At 47.1% G+C, this 16837-nt stretch overlaps 1 protein-coding gene across 10 annotated transcripts in view; it reads right to left on the bottom strand.

Moving 5' to 3' along the window:
- LOC115075846 (carcinoembryonic antigen-related cell adhesion molecule 3-like) overlaps positions 1-16837 on the bottom strand; it is a 570763-nt gene that overhangs the window by 119622 nt on the left and 434304 nt on the right. For 3 of the 10 annotated variants that reach the window (XR_003852622.1, XR_003852624.1, XR_003852623.1), the window contains one exon: positions 4093-4195. The exons of the other annotated variants lie outside the window; for them this stretch is intronic. The gene's annotated coding sequence lies outside the window, so the exon portion shown is untranslated. The remainder of the gene's footprint in view (positions 1-4092; positions 4196-16837) is intronic. 10 annotated transcript variants of the gene reach the window in all.

Here is a 16837-nt window from a genome sequence, read left to right as displayed (position 1 = left end):
CCGATGATATGCTGCAACAAATTTCAAAAAGTGTGTCAGCGGCACTAGATGATTGTCTTAATAAATTACAGTCTGCGATGGAGGAGCTAAAGGAGAGCTTTGAATTTCACACAAGAATCCTAGTCGAGGTGGAATAACCGGTTGTGATGCAGGAATCAGAGATGAAGCAGACAAACCGGAAAATACTAGAACTACAACAAATTGCCCACTCTCTAGGTGAAAAAGTTGAGGACCTAGAAAATAGGAGGAACAATATTCATATCTTGGGAGTTCCTGAGTCAGTGAAGGATGAGGATCTTCCAGATTTGCTGTAAAAATGGCTGCCGGATAAACTGGGCTTTCAACTAAAAACGGAGCTTTGCGTTGCGAGCTCACTCACAGGATTGGCATTAGGAGACACATAAGCAGAGTCCAGTGATTGCCAGGATCCTCAACTGGGTGCACAAGGTAGATCTTTGGAGAGCTTACCGCAAAGTGAAGGCACTAGAGTACAAGAGAGGAAAGTTGTTGTTTTTCATGATTACTTGCCACGTGTTGCGGCCGAAAGGAGGATCATGGTGCCAGTGTGCACCGAGCTGTATAAAAATGGGCTGCGGTTCGCATTGCTCTTTCCTGTGAAACTAAAAGTTTTTTCCATCAGGGAGGAAGCGTATTCTTTACCTCACCGGAAGCCATGAGAGCTTTTGTGGCGGGAGTTACTGGCAGCAAAGGTGCTGGAGAGTGGTAGGCCTTCTGGAAACGCTAAAGTATTTACTAAGATTATATTGAAGGAGTTTCTGATGTTAAAATAAGGTAGGACAGCTTTATAGTTCGCATTGGCTACTCATATGGAACATGGATTGGCAATGAACACATCTCTTTTACGGTTTTATGCTGGTTCTGGGGCTTACACTTGCAGCTTTTCTTTTCTTTTTAATTTATTTTCTTTTTATTACGTTTAACTACGTAACAAGGTCAAATCTTACAGAATCAAAGAAAAGCATCATCATTAGACAGTAATTTTTAAAGTACAAACTATTGTTCTGCATTTCTATTAACCAATGTATATCATAGGAAAAGAAAGGAGTCCAAAAATAGGGTAACAACATTCAAATGAAGCAGTTCAAAAGAAGAAATTACCATCAATTAAATTTTATAATGCACTGTAACACCATCATTATACATTATACCAGTAACAATGGAGTTTCTAGGAATGGGATTCCAAATAGGATCTAAGTTGTTCCGGTAAATTAAACAAGTATTTGGATTCGTGATGTATAATCAGGCAATGACAGGGGAATCTTAAAAAGAAATTTAGCCCCTCTATCTATCACTTCTTGTCTCATAGACATTTCTTTCTCCTCAATTGTGTACTTCGGGTTATATCAGGAAATATCCTGATATATTGACAATAAAAATTTAAGTTCTTATTTCTAAAGAACATTCTGAGTACAGAATCTCTTTCTGTTAGGAAAGTAAACTGCCCTATTAAGGTGGCTCTATTTTCTATAATCATTTCAAATGATCTTTCTAGAAATTCAGTAAGGTTTAGATTTACATCAACATCAGGGTGAATTCCCTGACCTTGCCTTTCTGTTTGCTGTGATTGGGGGACATAATATAATCTTGAGATAGAAGGTAATGCATTCTCTGAAAATTGTAATATATTGATTAGGTAACTTTTAAATAAACCTGTTGGAGATGCCAATTTTATCTTTGGAAAATTTAGTATTTAGTACTCCTAACAGCCCTCTTCCCCCCTCTAACGCCTATTCACCTTTGACTTTTATGACATTCCTCCTGTAATTAGTTATATTTTTTTGCCACATATTTTCTAATTGTTCAGTTTTATCCTTGTACCTTATGACCCTTAGTTCTCTGTTATTTAATCTTATGTGCATTGTTCTCGGTGTTATGTTAGTGGATCCTTGGTCCAGGACGAGGGATGATACCCACCAGCAGTGCCCAGGTGCACTCATCTCCGGAAGGTGGAATGTACCGCAGCACAGCTATGAGAAGGTCCACCTAACTGACAAGGCCTACACAGCGGGGATGGATCAGCGTCTGGGGATCCCTGAGGAGCGGGGACAGGAGAGACGATAATCAAGTCCAGGCAAAGGGTCCGAGGTGGGCAGCGATCAAGCAAAGTCCAATTCCAGGCAAAGGGTCCGAGGCAGGCGGCGAGCAACAAAGTCCAAATTCCAGGCAAAGGATCCGAGGCAGGCGGCGAGCAACAAAGTTCAAATTCCAGGCAAAGGGTCCAAAGCAGGCGGCGAGCAACAAAGTCCAAATTCCAGGCAAAGGGTCAGAGGCAGGCGGAGGGCAACAAAGTCCAAATTCCATGCAAAGGGTCCGAAGTAGGCGGCGAGCAACAAAGTCCAAATTCCAGGCAAAGGGTCTGAGGCAGGCGGCGAGCAACAAAGTCCAAATTCCAGGCAAAGGGTCCGAGGCAGGCGGAGGGCAACAAAGTCCAATCCAGTCCAAGTCAAACCAGAAGACAGAGAATCCAAGCCACAGATCGGGGGCAGGCCGCGGGCAAACAAATCCAAGTCCAATCCAAGTCAAGCCAGAAGACAGGGAATCCAGAAGAATCAAGCAGGCAACCACTGGAACCTTGTTGCAAAGGCGTCTTCCTGTCTTCAGGGAGAGGTTTAAATCTCCCTGGCTGATGATGTCATCTTCTGGGGCCGGCCTGGTCTTCGCACCGTGGCCCCTTTAAGAGGCGGAGTTTGCCGCGCCTTCCCCGACATCTGGAGGCAGTCGCGCCATGAACCGTGTGCGGCTGGCCGCAATGAGAGGGACCCTGTGCCGGCAGCGTGATCGAGGTGGGGGGCCTGGCCGAGCGTAAGCGCGGCCGGGTACCACAACACTCTGTTTGACTGTAAAGCTCTTTTAGCTGCATTGCGTTTATTGTGAACCGATGAGATGTTCCCAACGTTCATCGGTATATAAAAGTTTCTAAATAAATAAATTAAATAAATAAATAAAAATTCTATGCAAACATCCATAAACAAATTAACATCTGAGGTTCATAATGTTTTGAATAAGAATGTGGAAATGCAAAGTAAAATAGAAGAACTAGATAAAACGACAAATTATTAGAAGGGAAAATTGTTGAGTTGGAAAAAGTTCAAGCTAATTTACTAAGATCAGAAAAAATACAAGTAGATAAATTGGAAATGTTGGAAAACCAAATTAAGCTTTTATTTTTTTTTGTTTTTTCTCTGCCATCAGCTTTGAGTTTTGAGAAATGGTCCAGATTATCATTTTTTTGAGGATATTATATGCCCAGCACTTTAATGGGAGCTTTATGGAGTCTCTGGGACGGATTGCTACATATAAGCAATGACTTTTTTTGTTTTTTCTTTTCTGTGCTGATAGTTCTCTTTTAGTGATGAAACTGGAACTTCAGTCTTTTGCTCAGTATGATGTCTGTTCTCTTACAATGTGCTAGTATTTGTTATCTGATCTCAAGGAATATATTTACTTTCTGCATAACAGATGGATTATTCTTTGTTGCAATAGGGAGCCGAAGGAGGTACCAAGTTTTTATGGCTCCATCTTCTTCTTAACATTTTTGTTGTCAGGCTACTGCCTTATAATCTCATGACTCATACTGACTGTTTAGACAGAACATATTCAATTAACAACCATCTCAAAAGGTTTTGCTTTTGTTTTTCATTTTGCTTTGCTTTCTTCAATTTTTCTCTCTAGTTTTTACTTTTATTATTTATTTTTGGGATTGTAAAATTCAGCTTATTCCTTTAATCTAGTTACACCCTGCTTAGGGAATGGTGGGGAGCTCTCTTCATGCAGAATGAAATAATGTGACATGTGAAACGTATAACCAATTTCTCCCTGTAAAGGTTGAATTTAGCCTACTAGGTTTATGTTCTCTGTGTTTTTGCTGGCATTACAGGCAGTTTTTGAATCCTGACATTAAGCATCTTAATGGGATGGCATGCAAGGTTGTTTTAAAGATGAAAAACTGCCTGTGACTATGTTATTGCCTAGTTATTATATGCATTGTTTAGCTTTGACATTCTGTATACTTGCTTATGCCTTGTCATGGAATAAAAATTATCTTGGAAAAAAAAAAAAAAAGATATTTACCAGTCCTGTCTTCATACCAGGCACTTCTAGGAGTCAATGGTTCTTGCAGAAAACCATAGAGCTGCAACAAGAAGTCCAGTGGAAACTTGGACCGGGCCATTTGCTGTAAACAGAAACTTCTGTTAGCAAGATCTGAAGATGAATCAATAAGACCCTAGTTACTTTCCATCTAAACTGGACATTTTTGGTCAGCTAAAGCACCGTTTGGGGACATGAAATCCTGAAGTGAAGCAAAGGATCCCAAGTATCTGTAACTACCTTGTCCAGAGATTATTGCTGGGGTAAACTAAAATGCATTTCCTGTGGTTTAATTGTAGTATTATTTCAAAACAAGACCAGAAACTTCAAAATTTTGAGTTAGTAAAAGAGAAGAGAGTTAACACCATACATTTCAACCAATCAGATTCTTAGAATCAAAGTAAAAAGTCAGGGTAGTTTATAAATATTTATTTAATGTGTTTTGTATACTGTCATTCGGTTTCGCCATCAGAACAGTTTACAGTGATCATGAAAAGAAGGTTAGATAAACATCAACACAGCATATTGTCTTGAAGTTGAATTACAGTTTCTGGATTTGTGTGTTAGTTATTACATACAACATGTTCTAAGGCATAGGATGGGGTTAATGAGTAAGGTAGAAAGGTAGGTATATAACTTGGATGAGTTATACAGTTAGGTCAGTAACAACAAGGTTTCAGGGTTCAAGCTATACTTAAGAGGTTGTTAGATATACGATATGAGGTTAGTTGCGCAGTGTCTTAGAGATTCAAATGGTGGAAGTTATTTTGTTGGTTGAGAGATGGAGATTTCTTCATGATGTTGGGTTGCATGGGTGTCTGGTAGTGTGGTTGATTGGGTGAGTTTGAGTAGGCTCTGGTGAAGCGCCAGGTTTTCAGCTCTTTTTTGAAGGTTTTATTGTTTGGTTGATCTCTTATTTCAATTGGCAATGAGTTCCATAGTGTGGGGCTGGCGATGGATATGGCTCTCTCACGGGTTGTGTGGTTCTGGTGTGAGGGATTTTGAGGAGGCCTTTATTCATTGAGCGCAAGTTCCATTTTGGAGTGTGGATTTCGATATATTTACTTAGCCAGTTGGTTTGATGTCCTATGATTAGTTTATTCAGAATTGTTAATACTTTGTAGTCTATTCGGTATTTTATTGGGAGCCAGTGTAGTGAGATGAGAGTTGGGGTAATGTGCTCATGTTTTGTTCCTGTTAGAATGCTGGCGGCTATGTTCTGTAGGATTTGGAGCGGATGGATGGTAGCGAGTGGTAGGCCAAGTAGTAGGGTATTGCAGTAATCTAGGTTGGAGAAGATGAATAGTTGCAGGACTGTTCTGAAATCATCCTGATCAAGGAAGGGCTTAAGATGTCTGAGTGTAAGTAGTTTGTGATATCCTTCCTTTATCTTGTTAGTTATGTGGGGTTTTTTTGTTGTTGTAATTATCTGTTTATTGAGTGATAACAAAAGAGCAAACATAGAATAACTAATACGTTCACAGTATATGTTCATGAACTGAATTTAAAATACAACAGATGTCTGAACAATAGAACATTTTAGTCCTTTATACATATAGAAGAGCAGTTTATCTTTTAGTCCCCTCGTCCCCCCTAACTCTGGTTTATCGATTGAACTATCATCAGAGGCAATCCATAGTTGAAAGATATGCCAGATACTGTTAAAGCGTCTCATGTTATCTCTCTGTAATGCAGTGAGATATTCCACATAATGAGTCCATTTCAGTCTCTGGGGCACCGACATCAAAGAGGGCGCTCAAGCCTCTTTCCAATGTTTCGCGATCACCCCCTCACTACCAGAGCTACCACGCTGATGAGAGGTTGTTGTAGTAAGGATTAGGATGTGCAGCCAGAAAGTATTCATTCCATTCGGGATACGTATTCGTCGTGGGGCATATTCGTTGCATTCGTCCGTATGCCGCCTGATACGTTGATACATGCATTCAATTTTCGGTTCCCATTAAAGTCAATGGGGGAAGGATTTGCAGCCTATTTTTGGCTGCAGAATTGGGGTTTTATTATCAATTTTGATGAAACTTCTGGGGAGCAATCATCAGAACAACAAAAGAGCTCCAAGGTACTTAGACTGTGGCAAAGTGGCATGAATAGCCTAAGGCATTATAAAGGTGCAAAGGGGTACCAGAAGTGGCAAGACTGCTTTAACAGAGGCACAAAGCAGCAGCAAGAGTGTCAAAAACACACCACAGCTTCAAAAGAGAGCACCAATAACAGATGCATGAATCCTTGCAGGCAGCACGACAGGCAAAGCAGCAAGACAAGTGGCATCAACATCCTACAGCACAATGAAGGGGGAACATAGCAAGCAGAAAGACTAGCACCAACACACTGAGGAACCATGATAGTGGCAAGAACACCACAAGGAGTTGAGTGAGTCATCTGGTGATTGGCAGCAAAGCAGTAGGGATGTGAATCGTGTGCCCGATCGTTTTAACGATCGGGTTCGGCTAGGGGGGGGAGGGGAAATCTGATCGTTACGAGATGTGAATTGGAATCGGTTCAGATTCCAATTCACATCACTAATGAGGCCCGCGCCGATAAAAAAAAACCCCACCCGACCCTTTAAAATTACCCCCTTAGCCTCCCCCACTCTCCCGACCCCCCCCCCAAAACTTTTTACACATACCTGGTGGTCTAGGGGGGCTGTGGGTAGCGCTCTCCCGTTCCCACGCTATCAGTTGCGCTAAAAAAATGGCGCTGATGGCCCTTTGCCCTTATCATGTGACAGGGCAAAGGTAGCGCCGGCGCCATTTTGAATATTGGCAATACAGCCGGAGTGCAGAAGATCGCTCCCGGACCCCCAGGGACTTTTGGCCAACTTGGGGGGCCTCCTGACTCCCACAAGACTTGCCAAAAGTCCAGCGGGAGTCTGGGAGCGACCTCCTGCACTCCGGCCGTATTGCCAGTATTCAAAATGGCGCCGGCGCTACCTTTGCCCTGTCACATGGTAAGGGCAAAGGGCCATCGGCGCCATTTTTTTTGCGCAGCTGATAGCGTGGGAACGGGAGATCGCTACCCGCGGCCCCCCTGGACCACCAGGTATGTGTAAAAAGTTTGGGGGGGGGGGAATCGGGAGAGTGGGGGAGTGGGGGAGGCTAAGGGGGTAATTTTAAAGGGTCAGATGGGGTTTTTTTTTTTTTTTATCGGGCCATGGGCGCCATTTATATTAGTGGCAGCCAAAATGGCGCCCATGGCCCGAGAGCGGGAGATCGCGCCGGGACCCCCCACTGGACCACCAGGTAATTTAAAACATTTTGGGGGGGGGGGGGGTTCGGGAGGGTGGAGGATTTGTTTTAAAGGGTCGGGTTGGGTTTAGGGGATGTTTTGGTGTGCCGGTTTTCCCGCCCTCCCCCGATTTTTCACGATAAATCGGGGGAATTTCTATTGTATCGCGACTCTAACTATTTTTGACGATTTAAAAAATATCTGACGATTTTTTTAAATCGTCAAAAAACGATTCACTTCCCTACAAGGCAGAGTGGCAGAAAGTTGATAGGGGCAAGACAGGCTGGCAGAGCCGAGGTAGTCAGGTCGCTGTGGTTTGAAAAGGGAAAGACAAGGAGGCAAGACAAGACGAGGCTCAGCATGTGGCAGGACTGTCAAGTGGGCGTACTGTGCACCCGACCCGTCTTGAAACAGGGACCAGGGAGTCTAACACGAGTGCTAGGACCTGAAACATGATGAACTATGCCTGGGTGGGGTGGAGCATCTCGCGGGTGCCGATTTTGGTGGTAGCAAATATTCAAACAAGAGCCCTGGGGAGAGTTCCCTTTCCTATGAGCAGGAAAGGGCTCCCTAGAATGGGTTCACCCTAGAGTGGGGTGTTTCCATTGGCGTCCAGTGAGCTCTCGCTGGTCTTTTAAAATCCAGTGGACTTAACTGATATACAAACGAGAGTTTTCAAGGCCGAGACAGAGGAGGGTGAATGTGAGCAGCGGATCAACATGGGTCAGAGGGTAGATACAGGCAGGCTACACCCGGGGAGAGTTCCCTTTCCTTTGCGCAGGAAAGGGCTACCTAGAATGGGTTCACCCCTAAACAGTGGTTCAACATGGGTCAGAGGGTAGATACAGGCAGGCTACACCCGGGGAGAGTTCCCTTTCCTTTGTGCAGGAAAGGGCTACCTAGAATGAGTTCACCCCTAAACAGCGGTTCAACATGGGTCAGAGGATACAGACTAGCTATACATGGGACCCAGAGGGACTTTAGTGTGAGAATATCCTTGACAAAAGACAGGGAGGCTAGAAAGCAGTAAGAGTACTGCTTCGCATAGAAAGAGGCTGATTTCAAAATGGAAGAAATGACCGGAGGTAAAACACTAATAAAAATGACTTCATCAAGTGAAATAAAATCCCAAATGCCAGCTGTTGTGTTAATAGAAACAGAGGCATTGAAGAACTTTACTTTTCCAAAGCTAAGAAGAAGTACTAATAAAGTGTGCTTGGCACCCTGCAACAGATAGAAGAGAGTACATACAGATGAATTATACTTTAGAATCAAGATTTGATATGTGCTATCATCTGCACTCTTCCTGGCATTTTGGTGATATGAAACTTGAATATACAAACGAGAATTGTCAAGGCCGAGGCAGAGGAGGTTACCATGTAAACAAACAGCGGTTCAATATGGGTCAGAGGGTAGATACAGGCTGGCTACACATGGAACCCCGAGGGACTTTAGTGTGAGAATATCCTTGACAAAAGACAGGGAGGCTGGAAAGCAGTCAGAGTTGCCTCTTCATATGATGGTTCATGCCAAAATTAGATAGATGTCCCATTTGCTTGCCTCTGCTAATATCCCTGGCACACTAATTACACCGAGCAAAACGCGGGTCTTCTGTCACTTTAAAGTGGCTACAGATCGCAGATGTCTTTTGTGATCCTCCCCTCTGTAAAGCCTTGGGGGTGGTGGCACTGGAGCTGAGGTAGTGGGTGCACCCTGAGAAGCAATGCCAAGGGCCTCAGTCACCCTCTGTGCCTGCGCTGACTGCTCTTCCTCCTCATCAGTTTCATCTCTCCCCTGCTGCACTGAAGTGGAGGCTAAGACAGGACTAACTGATCCTCCCAAAGATTTGTCACCTATTACTTCTTCCATTTCAGATGAGAATCCCACACAAGATGATTCTTCATCTGAATCAGAAGCAAACAGTGATTGCGCTACATTGTCAATGCTAAGTCTTAGTTGAGACTTCTGACCCCCTGCTGCTTTTGGGGGTCAACATTTTGTCTGGCATGACTCAACCTCCCCTTCCCTCACCTCCAAAACTACAGGGCCAGAAACAGGTGGTGGCGATGACGATGCATCATGGTCAGATTTCATTTTTTTTGGGATGGAACTGCCTGCCCCTACTAAGAGTTTAGATTGCAACAGGTGCCTTTTTAACTTTAATGGGGGGAGAGGCACTAGTGTCCTTTGAATTACCTCCTCTGCCAGTCCCAATCACTCGACCTCATCTAGCTTTCCCTGACATTATGGATTTAAAGTCACTGACTAGTGCCTACCCACTGTCACGGTGCCTTGCAATGCACTAATGTAAGGTGTGTGGTGTGCACACACACGCAGCTTGCTTGTAAGCACAAAAGGGGCAGACTGGGCACTTGACTGCACAGACAGTCCCAATAATAAAGTTTAGTCTGTTAAACTGCCCACTGAAGCCCAGTGCACAGAGAGACTGAGTGACTTGAATTAAACAATCTCAGTTTAAAAAAGCTCTCCCAGCCACAATACCCTAATGGTGCTTGGCTTGCTAGCAGCTTTGCTCCCTGGCACAGCGTCTCAGTCATATCACCTAAATAATAAACTGCTTTAAACAAATACAAACAGGGCTAGCTGGCACAGACACTGCAGCCAAATAAAGGAAAATTAGTTCTTACCTGTTAATTTTCGTTCCTGTAGTACCACGGATCAGTCCAGACTGTGGGTTGAGCCTCCTTTCCAGCAGGTGGAGACAGAACAAAACTGAAAGGATATCCTATATGAGGGCAGAGCCTATCCTGTAACCCTTCAATATAACTATTGTCAAAGCAGAAAGCAATAAAACCAGAATAGGATCAAGCACGTAACCATAAAGCTCAATGGAGCAACTGTAGAATAATGTAATAAACATGGTATAGCTATACACTCTTGCATATTCTTGGTGTTTAAACGACCAAGGCTTCCGGTGTAATTGCTCAGTATTCTTGCACAAAAATGAAGGATTAGAATCTGCGAATCTGCAAGAAACAAGCTTAGAGAAGACAGAAAGAAAGACAGACAGGGAAGGGCATCTAGACTGATCCGTGGTACTACAGGAACAAAAATTAACAGGTAAGAACTAATTTTCCTTTCCCTGTACGTACCCGGATCAGTCCAGACTGTGGGATGTACCAAAGCTTCCCTAAACTGGGTGGGACCGAGACAGTCCTGCTCGAAGCACTTGCCGCCCAAAGGAACCGAAGACCGGAGCTTGCACATCCAGACGGTAGTGTCGAGCAAAGGTATGCAAGGACGTCCAAGTGGCGGCCCTGCAACTCTCTGCGGAGAAACAGATTGACTCTCCGCCCAAGAAGTAGCTTGAGAGCGCAGAGAATGAGCCTTCAGGCCCTCGGGGACTGGTCGACCTTGGCAAAGATAAGAACATAAGAACATAAGAAAATGCCATACTGGGTCAGTCCAAGGGTCCATCAAGCCCAGTATCCTGTTTCCAACAGTGGCCAATCCAGGCCATAAGAACCTGGCAAGTACCCAAAAACTAAGTCTATTCCATGTAACCATTGCTAATGGCAGTGGCTATTCTCTAAGTGAACTTAATAGCAGGTAATGGATTTCTCCTCCAAGAACTTATCCAGGCCGAGGAGATCGCTTCTTTCAACCATCGCGCAATAGTGATCTTAGAAGCCAGCTTACCCTGGTTGGGACCACTCCAAAGGACAAAGAGATGGTCCGAAACCCTAGTTGGTAACCTGGAGATGTCAAACAGGTCCTGCTTCGCTATCTAGTCGGCGGAGGTTGCCCCCAGTCGTACCCGCAATCTCCTCTGGGGATAATGCAGGGAGTTTTACCGACTGGTTGACATGGAAGGCGGAAACAACTTTTGGCAAGAAAGAAGGGACCGTCTTGAGAGAAACCTCTGAATCGGAAAAACGCAAGAAGGGCAGGACACCGCTTGAATCTCGGAGATCTGCTGAGCGGAGGAGATAGAGACCAGAAAGTCAGTCTTTAGCGTAAGATCTTTTAGTGTAGTGTGGCAGAGAGGTTCGAAAGGAGCCACACAGAGAGCCTGAAGGAGCAGATTAAGACTCCACGATGGGCACGTGGCACGAGAAGGGGGGTGGAGCTGTTTAACGCCCCTCAGAAATCGAATCACGTCCGGGTGGCCTGCTAGGGAATGACCTTCCACCCGACCCAGGAGAGAGCCGAGCCTGGAGACTTGTACGCATAGAGAACTGAAGGAGAGGCCCTTGGAGAGACCCTTCTGAAGAAAAGAAAGAACCACAGAGACCGGGGCGGAGCACGCTGGGATACCCGATTCCACACAAACAGACTCAAAAACCTTCCAGATATGCACGTAGGCTAGGGAAGTCGACTGTTTCTGGGCCCGTAGCAAGGTGGAGATGACCTCCTCCTTATAGCCCTTACGCCTCAGGCGTTGTCGTTCAAAAGCCAGGCCGCTAGACAAAAGCGATCGGCCTGGTCGAAAAATACAGGCCCCTGTCGAAGACGAGGTAGATGACCGAGACGGAGAGGTCCGTCCGTCGCCAGGTTGATGAGATCTGCGAACCACGGCCTTCGCGGCCACTCGGGTGCTACCAGAAGCACGGGTCCCTGGTGGAGTTCGATTCTTCTTAGAACTTTTCCCACCAGAGGCCACGGGAGAAATACGTACAGAAGGACGTCCGCTGGCCAAGGAAGAGCCAGAGCATCCACGCCCTCTGAGCCGTGCTCCCTCCAGCGGCTAAAGAACCAATTTGCCTTGGAGTTGCGCAGGGTTGCCATGAGGTCTAGGTGGGGGGGGGACCCCACCTGTCCACTATCAGAGCCTCGGCCGTATCTGAGAGTTCCCACTCCCCCGGATCAAGTGATTGATGGCTGAGAAAATCGGCTTGAACATTGTCCTTGTCCGCGATGTGGGAGGTCGCAAGGCACTGCAGATGCCATTCCGCCCATGCAAAGAGACGGCTAGCTTCCAGGGCCACCAGGGGACTGCGAGTGCCCCCTTGGCGATTGATGTAAGCCACTGTGGTAGAATTGTCAGACAGGACTCTTACCGCCTTGCTGCGGAGCAGGGGAGGAACTCCTGAAAGGCCAGGCGCACCGCCATGGTCTCCAACCGATGTGCCAGTGAGACTAAGTCTGCGACCAGGTTCCCTGCGTGGACTGAGAGAGACAAACAGCACCCCAGCCCGACAGACTGGCATCCGTGGTTACTATCATCCACTGTGGCGCTTGGAGAGGCATCCCCTGGAGGAGATGAGGGCACGTCAGCCACCACTGCAAGTCGTCGACTGTAGAGTCCAAGAACAGAAGGACCATGTGAAATTGTTCCGACACCGGTTGCCAACGGGATAGCAAAGCTTTCTGTAACGGACGCATATGAGAAAAAGCCCAGGGGATGAGGTCGATGGAAGCCATGGATCCCAAAACCTGCAGTTAATCCCAGGCCGTCGGGGAAGGTAGTGCAATCAGGTTCTGGATTTGCTCGATCAGCTTGAGAGTGCGCACGCTGTAAGAAGACCTTGCCTACTTGGGTGTCGAAGTGGGCTCCCAGGAACTCTAACTCCTGGGAGGGCTGAAGGTTGCTCTTGGAGAAGTTCACTATCCACCCGAGGGAAGCGAGAAGAGATAATACACGATCCACACCTGTTGGCAGGAAGCCGTCGACTTGGCCCTGATGAACCAGTAGTCCAGGTAGGGATGAACAAGGATGGATTCTTTCCCGGTGAAGAGCCGCCTCGACCACCTTGACCTTGGTGAAGGTGCGAGGCATGGTCACGAGACCGAAAGGAAGCGCCCGAAACTGGAAGTCCCGGTTGAGAACATGGAAGTGGAAATACTTCTGGTAGTTGCGGTGAATCGGAATATGGAAGTACATCTCTGCGAGATTGAGTGAAGTGAGAAACTCTCCGGGGCGAACCGCTGCGATGACCACTCGCAGGGTTTCCATGCGGAAATCAGGAATTTTGAGGGCCCAATTGACCTTCTTGATGTCCAGGATCGGGCGATAGGACCTGTCTTTCTTGGGAACGACGAAGTAAATAGAATACTGGATGGCGCCAAGCTCCCTCTCTGGGACCGTGACCACCGCGCCCAGATCCAGGAGTCTGGTCAGGGTTTGTTCCACCGCGACCCTCTTGGACTGCCCGCATTGAGAAAAGAGAAAAAGATCCGGAAGTTCGCGGACAATTTCGAAGGCGTACCAGTCTCTGATGATGTCGAGGACCCACTGATCCGATGTGATTTTCACCCATTCCTCAAAAAACAGGGAGAGGCGGCCACCTAGGGAGGGGACCGAGGAATGAGTCAGCTGAACTTCATTGTGTGGCAGGCTTGGGGGTGGAGCGCGCGGGCTGGCCCTCGCGAAAGGGCCGCTGCCCATGAAAGGGCTGCGACCAAGACTGAGATCAGGAAGAATAACCCCTCGAGGAACCACCCCGCCCGCGCAGAGTATAACAACGCTAGCCACGGAAGTGAGCATGAGAGGGTGTGTAGGACCGGGATGGTTTAGGATGGTCGTCCGGGAGCTTATGGACCTTGTTTTCCGCTAAGGAGTCCATACGCTTCTCAAGGTCCTCACCAAAGAGCTGCTTACCTTTGAAGGGCAACGTGCCTAACCGGGCTTTGGAGGACTGATCGGCCGACCAATTGTGTAGCCAGAGGAGTCTCCAAGCAGACACCGCCGAAGCCATCGCCTGAACACGAACCAGATTGTAGAGCGCATCTGCCCCGTAAATGATTACGGCTTCCAGATGCTCAGCCTACTCCGCCTCTGCCGGCGGGAGGTCCTGGGTGCAGAGTAATTGTTGAACCCACCTGAGGCCTGCCCGCAGCATGAGACTGCTGCAGGAAGTCGCCCGGACTCCAAGAGCCAAGACTTCGAAGATGCGTTTCATGTGAGCTTCCAGCTTACGATCCTGTCCATCCTTGAGCACCGCCGATCCCTCCACTGGGATCGTGGTATGCTTGGTGACCACCGAAACATAGGAGTCCACAGAGGGATTCTTTAAAAGGTCCAAGCATTCCTCCGGGAGGGGACAGAGTTTGTCCAAGGTGCACCCCACCCGGACAGCCCCCTCGGGAGCCTCCCATTCCCATAGGATCAGGAGTTTGAGCATGGGATAGAAGGGAAAAGCGGTAGCCGGAACCCTGAGACCCCCCAGGACCGGGTCCATATCCTTGGGCAAGGAGGCCATCAGGTTATCCGCAGTGGGCCCCTCCAACCCCAATTCCTGGAGGACAAAGGGGATGAGGGGCTCCAACTCCTCCTTGCGGAACAAGCATAGGGCTCTGGGGTCGTCCCTCTCTAGAGGAAGGTTACCCTCTGGATCCGGGGTAGTGGCGGGGTCCGGAAACCCTGGATCCACTGGGGGGTCGGGAAGGGGGGGGGCACCCCCGGGACCACCTACACCCTAACCGGCCCCTGGGGCTCTGCAGCTAGCAGTCAACGGCGTGGAGCGAGGGATTTTTGGCCGGGGGGGGGGTTATCGAGGTGGGGCTTTCGTCCTTCTCCTGCAGGCTAACTAGATATGATTTATGCAAGAGGACGAATTCTGTGGATTTTCCGGAGGGGGAGGAGGGGGAAATCTCAAAAAAATCTGGCCCCCCCAGCCTCAGGCAGCTCTGAAAACGGAGCCGCTGAAAAATCCAAAATGGCCACCATTCCTGGGCTTTGCCGACCCAGGAACGGTCTGGCCATGCTGGAGGAAGTTGATCCCCGGACTAAATTTGCTTGTCCTGCCGAGAAGGGATCTTCCCCACCTGGCAGGCAAGCAGAGCAGAGGGCCTGTCGGGAAAATCGCGAAGAGGGCTGCCCACAGGAGAGGCAGGCTGCCTGCCGCGGCATAGGAGAGCCGCTTCTGAAAAAAAAAGCTGAGAAAAAAAAGTTTGACTCACAGCCTGCAGGCCTGGAGTGAAGCAGGAGGGAAACCTGCTGACTCCTGCCTGTCTGGCTGCCGGTTCAAGGCCTCCTGAGACCAGAAAAAGAAAAAATACTGGTCTACTGCTGCAAATAAGTTAGAGGTAGGGGAATACCTGTAACTTATATTCAAACTTTGAAATTAATTTTATTTATTTATTTTTTAACTGATCGCAGTAGTCGGGTTCTAAACCCTCTCGGCAGCCAGAGGGGGTGGGGAGACGAGACCTGGACAGACTCAGGTACGGACTCAGGCTGTGCAGTGCACAAGGGGCGTCTCCCCCACAGAAGAAAAGGAAAAAAAGTCACTAAAAGAAAATTCTCTTTTAATAGGAAGAAGACTAGAAAGAAGACTAGAAATAAATACTTGCTTGATCCTAAGAAAAAGAAGGCTGACTAGCCTAAGGCAGAGAACCGAAGGGTGAACTGCTGCACCTGCTGGAGACAGACGAATACAGAAGGGTTACAGGATAGGCTCTGGCCTCATATAGGATATCCTTTCAGTTTTGGTCTGTCTCCACCTGCTGGAAAGGAGGATCAACCCTCAGTCTGGACTGATCCGGGTACGTACAGGGAAAGAATAATTAGCTTTTTTTCTCTTTCCTAACTAGCCAAAATTGCTCTCTGTGCAGCCTTTCCACAAAGCCCACCTCCCCACACCAACCCTGCAAAGAAAGTGTGTGGCACGCCTCGAGTTGATGTATATATAGTGCTGGCTCATCAGTAAAATCCTAAGAGAGAGCTGAATGACAGCGCGATTGGCTGCATTCAGTGCATTTCACAAAATGTCAGCGCTGATACACTGCATTCCGGTATCCATGCCAACCTGTCCGACCCTTTCCTGTGAGTCACAGTGACTCACAGGAAAGGGTCAGACAGGTTGGCATGGATACCGGAATGCAGGGTATGACCGCTGACATTTTGTGAAATCATTGCAAATGGCAGCAAAAAAACCACGCACCGCACAACGTATTAAACTGATAATAAATTATATTCCTGGGGTGTCGCGATGTTTCGCCTCCCCACGTATAACAAAAATTGCAATATACGTTGCGGATCGCCGATATGGCGAAAACGAATGCATACCCCTAGTAAGGATACTCCATCCATTGGATAATGTAACAAGGCTCCCCTTGCAGTCCAGTGTAGATTAGTTCGTAGCAAGTCACGAAGCCAGAACTCCGCCTTCTCCCATAACTGTTTAATAACCGGGCAGGTCCACCACATATGATAGAAATCACCTAGCATCCCATATTTTCTCCAGCATAAATTGTCCTGTTTAAGCCCCATTTTATGTAACTTATATGGCGTTAAGTACCATCGGAACAGCATCTTATAGCTTTGCTCCTCTAATTGAGCAGATAAAGAACTCCGTCTCACCTCCTGAAAGCAGGCATCCCATTCGCCCTGTCAAGGGGTTTCCCAAATCAGACTCCCAAGCTTTCAGATGTCCCACAGTGTGTGGTAGTCCCATCAAGTACAATATACATTTTGGATATAGCTCCTTTAAAAATGTGAGCCTTGTCATAATAGCTTTCAACCAATGTTTTCCCTTTGTTCATATCTTCTCGTACGTCTTTAGAAGTAAGAAAATGTTTT

The sequence above is a fragment of the Rhinatrema bivittatum genome, chromosome 14 (genome assembly GCF_901001135.1).
Source record: "Rhinatrema bivittatum chromosome 14, aRhiBiv1.1, whole genome shotgun sequence".
NCBI lineage: Eukaryota > Metazoa > Chordata > Amphibia > Gymnophiona > Rhinatrematidae > Rhinatrema > Rhinatrema bivittatum.
The sequence above is the reverse complement of the archived record's forward strand: the minus strand, read 5'-3'. Positions and strand labels throughout refer to the sequence as shown.